This window comes from Amblyomma maculatum, chromosome 7 (assembly GCF_055883805.1).
Source record: "Amblyomma maculatum isolate TAMU_Amacu chromosome 7, ASM5588380v1, whole genome shotgun sequence".
NCBI classification, from domain to species: Eukaryota; Metazoa; Arthropoda; class Arachnida; order Ixodida; family Ixodidae; genus Amblyomma; species Amblyomma maculatum.
The window spans coordinates 134,098,723-134,113,256 of record NC_139350.1 but is presented as its reverse complement, the minus strand read 5'-3'; the positions used below and the strand labels follow the sequence as shown (position 1 = coordinate 134,113,256).

Here is a 14,534-nt window from a genome sequence, read left to right as displayed (position 1 = left end):
AAGTTTGGCAGGTGTGTGAAGACGAAGAAGCAGCAGGTGTGCAAAGTAGAAGTGAAGCCGCAGCAGAAAAAAATGAGCGCCGCCATCTCCACGCACCGCACATTCGAGTAGCGGCGCGAGTAGCGGATGGCGCGGGCTACTCGCGCAGCACCTGAAGTCAAATTTACAATGCCGATGACTTAGCTCGACAAGGCTGTATTAAAGATTTTACTTTGAAAATGTCGAAAAAGACATAAATGCCACTCTCCACTTTTCTTACACAAATGCTGGAGGACTTTGACACGGATCTTCGAATCAGCAATAAAGGCTAGTTGGCGTGGAAGACGCGAATCAATGAAATCACGACTTTCGGATCTAAAGAAATCGACTGGTAACCTACCGTAGATCTGAAAACAAAGGTATTATGTGTAATCTTTGTTTCCTTGAACACAGCGGAATGAATTCACAAATTTGAAGGACCAAAAAGCAAAAACCACAATATGTTATTGTGAGAATTTCGTATCACATTTGATCGTTGCAAATTCACAGTGATTGTAAAAAGCTAAAGATAAATAAAAAAGCAGAAGATACTACTTTTCGAAGACAAAGCGAATTTCGTTTATATTCCACTAAATAAGAAACAAAATTATTGGAGCCAATTTAGCTGCAATTTAAAGCATGCGTGAATTCCTGAACGCTTCTAAAACAATGTGAGCACGCAGGTCATGGAAAACACAGGAACAGTATGTGCAATGTTTCTGGAGAGCTGCCTCAAAAGAGAGCCACGGCGTAGTTTCGTACTACCTTAGCTTAGCGAGGCCTCGGCATGCGTTTTTCACAAACGTGACGTGTATACTACCCGTGTCTACAAGAAAGCTAGAAAAAGAGCCGGTCAGCTTTAAGGACGGTCGCCCACGCTATTAACTTTCCTGCGTAGTTTACGAAATTCTGAGCAGCGATCGCGAAGCGGTCTACATAAGAGAAAAATTATATTTCGGGACACGAAGTTAAGAGCATGAGGACGATGAGAATTATGCCCTAACCTCATTGATTGCGATCGCTGGGCACGTGCAAGGCTGAGAACACGAAATAAGTGGACGACAGATAGCTCTGTATGTTTGCCAGGGAGCCCCACGGAAAGTGGGCTTAGAAGCTAGCAGTTTTCCCGGGCCGTCTGCTTCCGAAAGAACACATTTTGGGCCTCGTAGCTTTATGTTGCATTACGGTACGCATTAGAAAGAATTTAAGGCGTAGAAAATGCCTTTTGTGCTAGTAGACTGTGAAAAACAAGAAACACTATCCGAAGCATACCGTTTATGCAACCCGGAAAAGTCAGCGGCGATGTCTCAGCACGCTGCCAGTCACTAGCAGGGCTTGTGCCATACGAAGCTTTGAAATACTTACAAGAAACTAAGGTCAGGCGTAGAATGTTCGTAACAGCGATAGGCAGCGCAAATGCAGGAGTATGTAAGTGTGTGCTTTCGTGTAAATTTCCTCTGACTGTGCTGGGGCTACATTTATGCCCGTAAATGGCAAGACGCAGGGTAAGACGGGTTGGGTACGGCGGAAGACGTGGCCCCGTCCCGTCGGCGGCGTTGTCCAATTAGAAAAAAACCCACGTAAGGCAGTATGGCTACTCATGCACATATTTATTTATTTATTTATTTATTTTATTTTATTTACAATACTGCCGGTCTTCTTCCAAGACCATAGCAGGGGGCTTTTAGTACACCTTGAGTAGAAGATATGTACATATCTTTCACGGGCAGCACAACAGGACATAAAGTACACGTACGCGAAAAGAGGGAACATTACATGGGCTGAAATCACATCCAAAGCAAAAGGATCAGCAATAAAAAAAAAAAAAAACTTTACAATGCAGTGCACATCCCGTAAATCACAAAATTGTACACGTGACCGTATTCCTATCAACGGGTAGCAGGTACGGCTCTTGCAGCGCTATCATGATTTTGTTAAATGATCTACTTCTGATATGAATGAAGATAGAGATTGCACGCTAGTAATGCGATGATCTAAGCGATTCCATTCACTAATAGCGAGAGGAAAGAAGGAGTGCTTGAATGTGTCATTGTGACAGCTGTACTCTGTTAGTGTGTACGAGTGTTTGTGCCGAGGTGGTCGCGATTCTGAAAAGGTTATGCATTTTTCCCAGTCTATTTTGTAGTGGTTATGTAATAGCTGAAACAGAAACTTCAGGCGCGCTTGTTTTGCCCTCGATGATAAAGTAGGAAGACCGCATGAATGTGCAAGCAAAGACGGAGAATCGGTGCGCTTGTATTTGTTATATATAACTCGTAATGCCTTGCGCTGAACGGCTTCTAGTTTTTTTATGTTTGTTACCGAATGAGGGAACCAGGCAGTATTCGCGTATTATAGAATTGTCCTTACGAAAGTTGTGTATGCTAGGAGTTTAGAGGCTACTGGTGTAAATCTTAGGCGTCTACGTATAAAAAAAAGTTTTCGCAATGCAGCTGATGTGATGTTAGTGATGTGAGAGTCCCACCTCAGGTCAGATGACAGTGTGATACCTAAATATTTATGGTGGCTAACTTCTGTTAATGGCACTCCGTTTATTGTGTACGAAAAGCGCGACGGGTGCTTTTTTCTTGTTACGGTCATGTAAACTGAGTTTTGAGTGTTAATTGTCATTTGCCATGTTCTACACCATTCGGTTATTTGTGTGAGGGAACTGTTTAGTAACAGGTGATCTTCGTGGGTGTTGATTGTTTTGTAAATCATACAGTCATCTGCAAAAAGTTTAATGCTGCAGTTAATGTTGTTAGTTATGTCATTGATAAAAATTAGGAATAACAGTGGCCCAAGAACTGACCCCTGGGGCACTCCCGACGTAACTGGTACTGTTTTGGATTGGACATGCTCATAAACTACGTACTGGAAGCGATGGGACAGAAAGTCTGTTAACCATGATAGTAATTCTCCGTCTCTGATAAAGGTTTTTAGTTTTCCTATTAACTTAATGTGAGAAACACAATCGAAAGCTTTCGAAAAATCGAGCATCACAATGTCTGTCTGGCTACAATTATTAATGCTAAGTGCTAGGTCATGTACAACCTCAGTTAGTTGCGCAACGGTTGAGAGCCCGCGACGGAATCCATGCTGATGAGGTGTTAACATGTTATTGCTCTCGAGAAAAGGGGTTATATGCTTCGAAATGATGTGCTCAAGAAGTTTACATGATGTACTTGTAAGGGATATTGGTCTATAGTTTGCGGGCGAAGCTATGTCCCCTGACTTGTGGATAGGTATTATGTTCGCTATTTTCCACTCTTTTGGCAATCTTAAAGACGAAACAGATTTGCGAAAAATAACTCCAAGGTATTTGCTACACCACTCCGCGTACCTTTCTAAAAACTCGTTGGGAATATTATCAGGGCCGGTCGCTTTTTTAGGATCTAGTCTGAGAAGAAGGTTAAAAATACCGTCATTTGTAATACTGAGAGGTTCAATACAGTTACAGGGCAATGCGCAAGTTTCTGGGCAGATTCCGTTATCTTTAGTGAATACTGAGAAGAAAAAATCGTTGTACATGTTCGCAGTTTTAGTCTTTTCTTCTGGTAACAGTCCGGATGTTGTCTTTTCATGGTCACGAAAATGGTTCCAAAACCTTTGAGGGTTATTTTTCAAAACGTTCGGGAAGATCACGTTGAAATAATGGTCCTTCGCTTGTTTTGTAGCTTTCCTGAGCTTTTCAACAGCCTTTCCTAACTTAAGCTTTTTCAGTTTACTTACACCTTGAATCTTGATTGATTTGCGCATTCGCTTTACTTGACGCTGCACGTGAATAACGTCCCTTGTGATCCAAGGATTGTTTTTTGAGACACGTTTAACCTTTAGCGGAACGAAGTTTGTCATACAGTTATTTATTATGTTTTCGGAGGCGAGCCAAACTGTATCTATTTCTGTAGATGTGTCTAATGCACTTTCGGAAATACTGTCGAACTCATGTGCGAGATGAGTTAGAGTCCCAGCGTCATCTGCCCTAGCACAGTTGTTTATGGTAGTGGTTAAGGAGCGGTACTTTACGCTACATTCGAGGGGTAGCCGACAGGCTGGTATACTGTGGTCTGAGATACCTTCGATGATGTGAGTTACAACACGATGTATAGGGAAGTGATCCCTGATTAGAATCAAGTCAAGAATGTTTTCTGCTGATCCCTGTGCACGTGTAGGAGAGAGAACCATTTTATGAAGATTAAAGGTCATCATTAAATGAATTACCGCGTCTGAAATAAGGGAAGAGTGCTGCATGGTAGTCCAATCACTATCTGGTAGGTTAAAATCACCCATGAGTATGATTCGAGAATTGCAACCATACTGCTGGAGGAAATCGTGTACTGCGAACACACATTCTTGACCACAAGAAGGGCTTCTGTAGAAGCTGCCGACAACAATGTTAGTATTGCTGCAAATAACCTTGCAAAAAACTGCTTCCGCGTCAGTTACTTCAGGTAAGGTGAGAAATTGAATGCATTTTTTTTAATAAGAAGAGCCACACCACCCCCACGGGAAGCACGATCTTTACGGATTACTTCGTAGTTTGGTGGAGCTATTTCCCCATTGTTAATGTCTGGTGAAAGCCATGTTTCTGTAATCGCAATTACATCCGGTTCGTTTTTAAGAATAATGTTTTCGAGTGATTCGACTTTATTTATAATGCTTCTCGCATTTATGGTGATAATAGTCAATTCCTTGACCGTGCTCCCCGTCGAGTCACTGGTGGGCTTAAATCTGTATTGTCTTTTCCCTGAAGCATTTCGTCGTTCTTCCCATCGTTTTTTTGCAGAGGTACTCGGTCGTCCTATCATAATCCCAGGTGTATGCACGGCCATTGATAAACAACTTATCGAAGACTAAGGACACTTTTTCCTTTCTTTCGCGTTCTTCTTTCGCACTTGCCCAAAGATTCTTTCTGATGTCGCGAATTCTGCGGGAAAAATCTTCACCAATGGAAAATCCTGTGTCTTTTAGCTTGCGGCCGTTTTTCAGTATAGCTGTTTTTTGTCTCAAGTCACTAAGTTTAAATATGACCGGTCGGTTCTTGTTATTCTCAGGTCTGCCTAATCTGTGGATTCGTTCAATGGAGACTTGGTCTAGCCCAAGGACATCTTCAATTATTGTTTTATTGACAGCCTGCTCAAGGGTTTCATTGGTCTCTCCGTCCACTTCGTCTAAGCCATACACTATCAGATTTGATCTTCGGCTGCGATTTTCTAAATCGTCAATCCGTTTTTCTAAGGTATGAATAAATTTATTCATGCGGAATGCTTTTTGTCTATATCTGTAAGCCGCTTTTCCTTTATGTCCTTTATGTCATATGCAATATCCTAAAGTTGTTTCGCAATCTGTGCGAGTTCTGAGCCAGGGTTAGTTTCCACGTCCCCACCCAAAAGTAACAAGTTTCCAAGAAACACTGTGATATCATACACTAAACTCTGAAGCTGCGGGCATGGCAGCACTAGAAGGAAGCGGTCATCTGAACGGAAACATTTTCTGCATTTTTTCCTTACCTGCACAATGAAGGCGAAAGGATTATTCCACCGCATGCCGGTAGTGCTGCCGTGCCCAGTGTAGGCGTGATGATCGACGAGGCCATATATGTATACTGTGGATTCGCGGTGGCGCTGGTGGTCTTTCGAGAGTGCGATTGTCTGCGCATGTACCCGGTGACGGTCCTTTACAGCAGGAATCTTCCAGAAGCGGCGTCATCGCGTCTCGCACGTGGCTCCTGACGTTGCTGGATGTTAGGTTGAAGGCATCTCCCTCGGGCAGGCAGCCGATGACAGCACTGGTGTGAAACAGCGTGGTGCCGACAATCTGCACAATGAAGGCGAAAGGATTATTCCACCGCATGCCGGTAGTGCTGCCGTGCCTTTTAATATGCAATTAAAATGATTGAAAAGAGCACTTGTAATGTGAAATAAAGGTCGATGCAGTCAAGAGCGATTTGACTTTATAAAATAATAGATTTTAAATAAATAAAAGTTTTCATGCTTCAGTTGTGGTCCGAAACCAAGATACGTATTCGAGTCGCATGCGAGACCCTCTATTGACTAGGCCTCCTAGCAACGTTGACATTTCAGAGTAATGAGGCAATGTGGACAAATAACAATGACTGTATGTGAAGGGGACTGCTGGAGCCAATAACGATACTGCGTCGTTTCCTTAAAGCGGAGCTCCATTGTCCTTTCCTTCTTGCTCAGGTATCCTCCTTGTGCGTGCAGCCGAACTGAGCATGGGCAATTTTGGGAGGTAAAAAGTTTGCATACGGCCTGAAAATTTAGAACCGCATTTTAGCCTGGGGTAATATTCGGATGGCGCCGCCGGAAGAGCTTCGGCGTTCGTCATTACACGTAGACATCACCTCGCCGCGGTGATGAAGTGGTTAGAGCCCGCGATTGCTGTGCCCAAATAGGCGAGATCGAACACCGGCCGCGGCAGCCACTTTTCGAAGGCGGCGAACGCAGAGGCACCGGGTCCTATGCGAAGCCAGTGCATATTAAAGAACCACAGCTGGTCGGAAATTCTGGAGCCTTCCAATACAGCGTCTCTCATACCCTGGGTCGGTTTGGGACATTAAACTCCTAAGCCAAACCAAACCAACATGTAGATTTCAGCCCAAACGCCAGAATCTCCGCATCCACACAGCCGTCTTTCCAATGACTTGAATATGCATTAACTCTTAGAGCTAGCGCTGGTGGTGAAATGAGGACTGCGTATGAAATTCGCCCTCGGACTTATCGCACTGACAGCTCAATAACCCGGCTAGATAACAGTGCATTTCACGCCGTTCTAAAAGCTACCTTGTCGCCCGCTTACTAATGTTGTATATGCCCAAATGTCGTCTTTTTTCTTGTTTCGGCTTGATGGTGAATTGTTATTTGCACGGATATGAAAAGATGTAAGTGAACTGGGATTTACAGAGCGTCCTCTCACTTGAAGCGCACTGTTCACTTGTACAACAGCACAGCAACGACGGATACGGGCGAACGTCCCTTATCCATCGCACCGTAGTCCCGCTTCATGCATCTCCGAAGGAAAACGATAGAGTGGAACATTCGACTCATCATCATCATCAGCAGCTGCCTGACTATACCTACATCAGGGCGAAGGCCTCTCCCATATTTCTCCAATTACCCGGTTCTGTACTAGCTGCATACGCTTCACTCGTACGAACTTCTTAACCTCATCCACCCACCTAACATTCTACCGCCCCCTGCTACGCTTTCCTTCCTTTGGAATCCAGTTTTTCACCCTAAGCGACCATCGGTTATCCTCTCTTCGCACTACATGTCCTGCCCATGCCCATTTCTTCTACTTGATTTTAACTAGAATGTCACTAACTTGAGTTATTTCTCTGACCCACACTGCGCGCTTCTTATCTCTTATTGTTACCACCACCATTTTTCGTTCCATACCCCCCTCCGTTGTCCTCAACTTAAATAGAACCCTCTTGGTTAGCCTCCACGTTTCAGCCCCATAGGTGAGTACAGGTAAGATGCCACTGTTCTATATACTTTCCTCTTGAGCGATACCGGTAAGCTGCTAGTCATAATCTGCAAGTGCTTGCCAAATGCGCTCCATCCGAATCTTATTCTTCTTGTTATTTCCTTTTCATGGCCCGTATCTGCGGTTACTACCTGTCCTAAGTAGACATATTCGCCTACTACTTCCAGTGATTCGCTACCTAAAGTAAACTGCTCTTCCTTCCTGAGGTTGTTGAACATTACCTTAGTCTTCTGCATATTGATTTTCAAGCCTACCTTTCTACTTTTCCTGTCCAGGTCATCACACATTATTTGCAGTTCATCCCCCGAATTAGTTAGCAAGGCAATGTCATCAGGAAATCGCAGATTACTGAGGTATTCTCCATCAACCCTTATCCCTAACTGCTCTCATTCCAAGTCTCTGGATACTTCCTCTAAGCAAGCTATGAATAATACTGGGGAGATCGTGTTTCCCCAGCGCAGCGGTGGCGTAACGGTAGAACATCCGCCTCGCATGCAAGAGCACCGGGGTTCGCTCAAATCCCGGCGCCGCGCAATTCTCTACCGGATAAAAAAAAAGACAGAAAAAATTCCGTGCGTCAATGGAATTGCATAAACTGGTTTGGGGTGCGACCTGATGCCGGTGAACACCTCCCGCAACGCACTCCCTCACCATACCAGGAGTTGGCCACCCTGGTGAAGTAAATGGCCGCAACATGCTATGACAAGCTCCATAAAACCCAGGCCCTCAGTCACCAGCGGCTGCGGAACAACTGACCACGGCGGCGGTCAGACCTGTGACGCACTAGGGGGTGCTAAGAATTCCTGTCTCCGCTGGACAGGCCGCCATTGAAAACTGACCCTGGCAACGTTTAACGCTGGAACCCTAGCTAGTGAAGCTAGTTTAGCAGTGCAGTTAGAGGAACTAGAGGGTATGAAATGGGTTGTCATAGGGATTAGTGAGGTTAGGAGACCGAATGCGGCATATACTGCACTAAAGGATGGGCATGTACTGTGTTATCGAGGCTTACCGGAAAGGTGAGAAATAGGAGTAGGTTTCCTTGTCAATAAGTATATAGCGGGTGATATAGATGAATTCCATAGTATAATGAGACAGTGGTAGGCATCGGAATCAGGCTTAATATGAGATATAAACTGAAGATTGTACAGGCTTATCCACCTACATGTTTTTATGATGACCAGGCAGTTGAAAGCGTCTACGAAGATGTAGAATCGGCAATGCGAAAAACAAAGACGCAGTATACTGTACTAATGGGCGACTTCAATGTAGGGAAGGTAGAGAAAAAGCAGGCAGGAGACCAGGCAGTAGGTTACTATGGCATTGGTTCTAGGAATAGCAGGGGGGAGTTACTTGTTGCGTTTGCAGAGCGCAATCCCTGAAGAATCATGAAAACCTTCTTCAGCAAACGTAAGAACCGGAAATGGACATGAAAAAGTCCTAACGGGGATAATAAAAATGAAATTGACTTCATAATGTGTTCAACCCCCCCCCCCCCCCCCCCATTATGCAAGATGTAGAGGTAATCGGGAAAGTTCGATGCAGTGACCACATGATGGTGAGGTCCCGAATTAGCCTAAATCAGAAGAAAGAACGCAGCAGATTAGTAAGAAAGAAACCCATCAACGAATTAGCGGTGAGGGGGAGGGCAGAAGATTTAGGATCTCACTGCAGAATAGATATTGAACTCTAACCGAGGATGGCGACATTACCCTAGAAGCAATGAACAATAAATTCAGAGATATAATTACTGATTGCGCGGTAGAAGTAGTCGGTAGGATAGTTGGAGAGGATACCGATAAGCCGTCTAAGGAGACGAAGGATTTGATTAAGAAACGCCAGAGTATGAAAGCTTCAAACCCAACAGACCAGATCGAATTGGCAGATATATCAAAGCTAATCAATAAGCAAAAGGTGGCCGATATAAGGAAGTATAACATGAAGAAAATTGAGCATGCTATAAAGAACGGCGGAAGCCTTAAAGCGGTAAAGAAGAAATTCGGCATAGGCAAAAACCAGATGTATGCGTTAAGGGACAAGGCGGGCAACGCCATCACGAATATGGACAAGATAGTCAAAGTAGCCGAGGAGTTCTATACAGATCTCTACAGTAGCCAAAGTAGTCAGGACCATAATGAGATTGGCGGTGAGGAAAAATAGTCAGACGTTCCACCAGTGACGAAGAACGAGGTGAAGAAAGCTTTAGAAACTACGAAAAGGGGGAAATCAGCTGGAGAGGATCAGATAACTACAGATTTGCTGAAGGACGGGGGGATATCGTGCTAGAAAAACTGGCCACCCTGTATAGCAGTGTCTGGTGTCATCGACGGTACCGGAACTATGGAAGAATGCAAACATTATCCTCATTCATAAGAAAAGGGACTCTAAGGACCCCAAAAATTGCAGACCAATCAGCTTACTGTCCGTTACCTATAAGGTATTTACTAAGGTGATCCCTAACAGAATCAGGATAACCTTAGACTGCAATCAAGCAAAGGATCAAGCAGGTTTTCGGAAACGATACTCTACGATCGATCATATCCATACCATCAATCAGGTGATAGAAAAATGCTCGGAATATAACCAGCCCTTATACATAGCATTCATTGATTACGAAAAAGCATTTGACTCAGTTGAAACCTCGGCGGTGATGCAGGCATTGCGAAATCAGGGGGTAGACGAGCCGTACGTGAAAGTGCTGGAAGATATATATATTGTGTTTGCACAGCAACCATAGTTCTGCATAATGAAAGTAACAAAATTCCCATAAAGAAAGGTGTTAGGCAAGGAGACACAATCTCCCCAGTACTATTCACAGCTTGCTTAGAGGAAGTATTCAGAGACTTGGAATGGGAGCAGTTAGGGATAAGGGTAATTGGAAAATACCTCAGTAATCTGCGATTTGCTGATGACATTGCCTTGCTAAACAACTGTGAGGATGAGCTGCAAATAATAATTGATGACCTAGACAGGAAAAGTAGAAAGGTGGGTTTGAAAATCAATATGCAGAAGACTAAGTTAATGTTCAAAAGCCTCGGGAAGCAGCAGCAGTTTACATTAGGTAGCGAAGTACTGGAAGTAGTAGGCGAATATGTCTACTTAGGACAGGTAGTAACCGCAGATCCGGACCATGAAAAGGAAATAACAAGAAGAATAAGATTGGGATGGAGTGCATTTTGCAAGCACTCGCAGATTATGACTAGCAGATTACCGGTATCGGTCAAGAAGAAAGTATACAACAGTTGCATCTTACCTGTACTCACCTATGGGGCTGAAACGTGGAGGCTAACCAAAAGAGTTCTACTTAAGTTGAGGACAACCCAGAGGGCTCTGGAACGAAAAATGGTAGGGGTAACATTAAGAGATAGGAAGCGTGCAGAGTGGGTCAGGGAAATAACTCAAGTTACCGACATTCTAGCGGAACTTAAGAAGAAATGGACATGGGCAGGACATGTAGTGCGAAGAGAGGATAGCCGATGGTCGCTTAGGGTAACAAACTGGATTCCAAGGGAAGGAAAGCGTAGCAGGGGGCTGCAGAAAGTTAGGTGGGCGGATGTGGTTAAGAAGTTCGCAGGGGTCAAGTGGATGCAGCTAGCACAGAACCGGGTTAAGTGGAGAAATATGGGGGAGGCTTTCGCCCTGCAGTGGGTATAGTCAGGCTGCTGCTTCTGCTGCTAATGATGATGATGATCGTGTCTCCTTGCTCTATGGGAATTTTGTTACTTTCTTTATGCAGAACTATGGTTACTGTGTAGCCATTATGTGTATACGTATATATATATATATATATACATATATATATGAAGGAAAGAAGCCAACAGTCGGCGAGGCCAAGGAAAGCGTTGGGGATGGTACTTTATATCTTTTTTTTTAATGTTTACTTGGATAATCACAGAGATTAGTAATGTAATCTGTTTAGGGGAAAGATAATTAAGCACAAAGTAGAAGAAAAAACAACGTGCCGATGGTGGGAACCGAACCCACGACCTCCGAATAACGCGTCCGGTGCTCTTAAAACTGAGCTACATCGGCCGCTGTCCCCCCTGCTACTTTCTTGGGTATTTATGTTGTCTGTATACGAACCTTGAGAGTGTTCACCAGCGCCACCCTCAGCCAAGGTGGCGGACGTGGATCGTCCTTTGTTACCGCCAGCGTCACGTAGAACGTGATCAGGAGCGAGGGCGAAAGCTGTGCTAGAACCCTCTTACGCTACCTATGGCTTCAAGACTGCCAGAACCGAGACCCCCGTAAGCTACAAGCAGATCAATTAAGGGGAAATGAGGGTGCTCGTTGTAATACATGAAGGAAAGAAGCCAACAGTCGGTGAGGCCAAGGAAAGCGTTGGGGATGGTACTTTATATCTTTTTTTTAATGTTTACTTGGATAATCACAGAGATTAGTAATGTGATCTGTTTAGGGGGAAGATAATTAAACACAAAGTAGAAGAAAAAACAACGTGCCGATGGTTGGAACCGAACCCACGACCTCCGAATAACGCGTCCGGTGCTCGTCCAACTGAGCTACATCGGCCGCTGTCCCCCCTGCTACTTTCTTGGGTATTTATGTTGTCTGTATACGAACCTTGAGAGTGTTCACCAGCGCCACCCTCAGCCAAGGCGGCGGACGTGGAATGTCCTTTGTTACCGCCAGCGTCACGTAGAACGTGATCAAGAGCGAGGGAGAAAGCTGTGCTAGAACCCTCTTACGCTACCTATGGCTTCAAGACTGCCAGAACCGAGACCCCCGTAAGCTACAAGCAGATCAATTAAGGGGAAATGAGGGTGCTCGTTATAATACATGAAGGAAAGAAGCCAACAGTCGGCGAGGCCAAGGAAAGCGTTGGGGATGGTACTTTATATCTTTTTTTAATGTTTACTTGGATAATCACAGAGATTAGTAATGTAATCTGTTTAGGGGAAAGATAATTAAACACAAAGTAGAAGAAAAAACAACGTGCCGATGGTGGGAACGGAACCCACGACCTCCGAATAACCCGTCCGGTGCTCTTCCAACTGAGCTACATCGGCCGCTGTCCCCCCTGCTACTTTCTTGGGTATTTATGTTCGTATACAGACAACATAAATACCCAAGAAAGTAGCAGGGGGGACAGCGGCAGATGTAGCTCAGTTGGAAGAGCACCGGACGCGTTATTCGGAGGTTGTGGGTTCGGTTCCCACCATCGGCACGTTGTTTTTTCTTCTACTTTGTGTTTATCTTTCCCCTAAACAGATTACATTACTAATCTCTGTGATTATCCAAGTAAACATTTAAAAAAAGATATAAAGTACCATCCCCAACGCTTTCCTTGGCCTCGCCGACTGTTAGCTTCTTTCCTTCATGTATTATAACGAGCACCCTCATTTCACCTTAATTGATCTGCTTGTAGCTTACGGGGGTCTCGGTTCTGGCAGTCTTGAAGCTATAGGTAGCGTAAGAGGGTTCTAGCACAGCTTTCGCCCTCGCTCTTGATCACGTTCTACGTGACGCTGGCGGTAACAAAGGACGTTCCACGTCCGCCGCCTTTGCTGAGGGTGGCGCTGGTGAACACTCTCAAGGTTCGTATACAGACATCATAAATACCCAAGAAAGTAGCAGGGGGGACAGCGGCCGATGTAGCTCAGTTGGAAGAGCACCGGACGCGTTATTCGGAGGTCGTGGGTTCGGTTCCCACCATCGGCACGATGTTTTTTCTTCTACTTTGTGTTTAATTATCTTTCCCCTAAACAGATTACATTACTAATCTCTGTGATTATCCAAGTAAACATTAAAAAAAAGATATAAAGTACCATCCCCAACGCTTTCCTTGGCCTCGCCGACTGTTAGCTTCTTTCCTTCATGTATTATAACGAGCACCCTCATTTCACCTTAATTGATCTGCTTGTAGCTTACGGGGGTCTCGGTTCTGGCAGTCTTGAAGCTATAGGTAGCGTAAGAGGGTTCTAGCACAGCTTTCGCCCTCGCTCTTGATCACGTTCTACGTGACGCTGGCGGTAACAAAGGACGTTCCACGTCCGCCGCCTTTGCTGAGGGTGGCGCTGGTGAACACTCTCAAGGTTCGTATACAGACATCATAAATACCCAAGAAAGTAGCAGGGGGGACAGCGGCCGATGTAGCTCAGTTGGAAGAGCACCGGACGCGTTATTCGGAGGTCGTGGGTTCGGTTCCCACCATCGGCACGATGTTTTTTCTTCTACTTTGTGTTTAATTATCTTTCCCCTAAACAGATTACATTACTAATCTCTGTGATTATCCAAGTAAACATTAAAAAAAAGATATAAAGTACCATCCCCAACGCTTTCCTTGGCCTCGCCGACTGTTGGTTTCTTTCCTTCATGTATTATAACGAGCACCCTCATTTCCCCTATATATATATATATATATATATATATATTGTGAGCCCTCCACGGATCTTCTTTCATTTGTATATACCATAATCTTCTTCCTCTTGTACATACCATCATCGTCGTCCCGCGGCGCCGGCTCCGGCACGCACTTGGGTTTTGTCCATCAGAATAAACGCCAGACACGGCATCCCTTGCCTTGCCGTCTCGACCTTGCCGTCTCGACCTGGCCTTCTTCCACATGTGGTGGACGTGAGACTTGATCCCCTTGCCGTTTTGTGCCCTGCCTCTCGCTGGAGCTACGTTCCGGTCGCTGTTTACCGCCTGCCACCATCGTTATGTCTACCGAGAGTAACCACGAATCTTCAGGACCCTCTACCTCGGCTGCACCACCCCCTCCGACTGTGCCCACACGACAACGTGACCCGCCGCTGTTCGCTGGTCGTCGCGATGAAGACGTCGATGACTGGCTGGACACCTATGAACGCTGCAGTAACTACAACCGGTGGGACGATGCTCTAAAATTTCTGAATGTTTCTTTTTTACCTCATTGAGGTCGCCAGAACCTGGTTTTTTAACCGCGAACCCCACACCACTAACTGGACCACATTCAAGCAGCAGTTCCGCCAATATTTCGCGGACCCAGCAGTTCGGACTGAGGTCGTGAA

At 45.0% G+C, this 14,534-nt stretch overlaps 1 non-coding gene across 1 annotated transcript; it reads right to left on the bottom strand.

Annotated features, from left to right (window-relative positions):
• Positions 1-12,478: 12,478 nt before the first annotated feature.
• Positions 12,479-12,551, bottom strand: TRNAT-GGU (transfer RNA threonine (anticodon GGU)). The gene has a single exon. It is a non-coding gene; the product is annotated as a tRNA-Thr (tRNA).
• Positions 12,552-14,534: the final 1,983 nt, after the last annotated feature.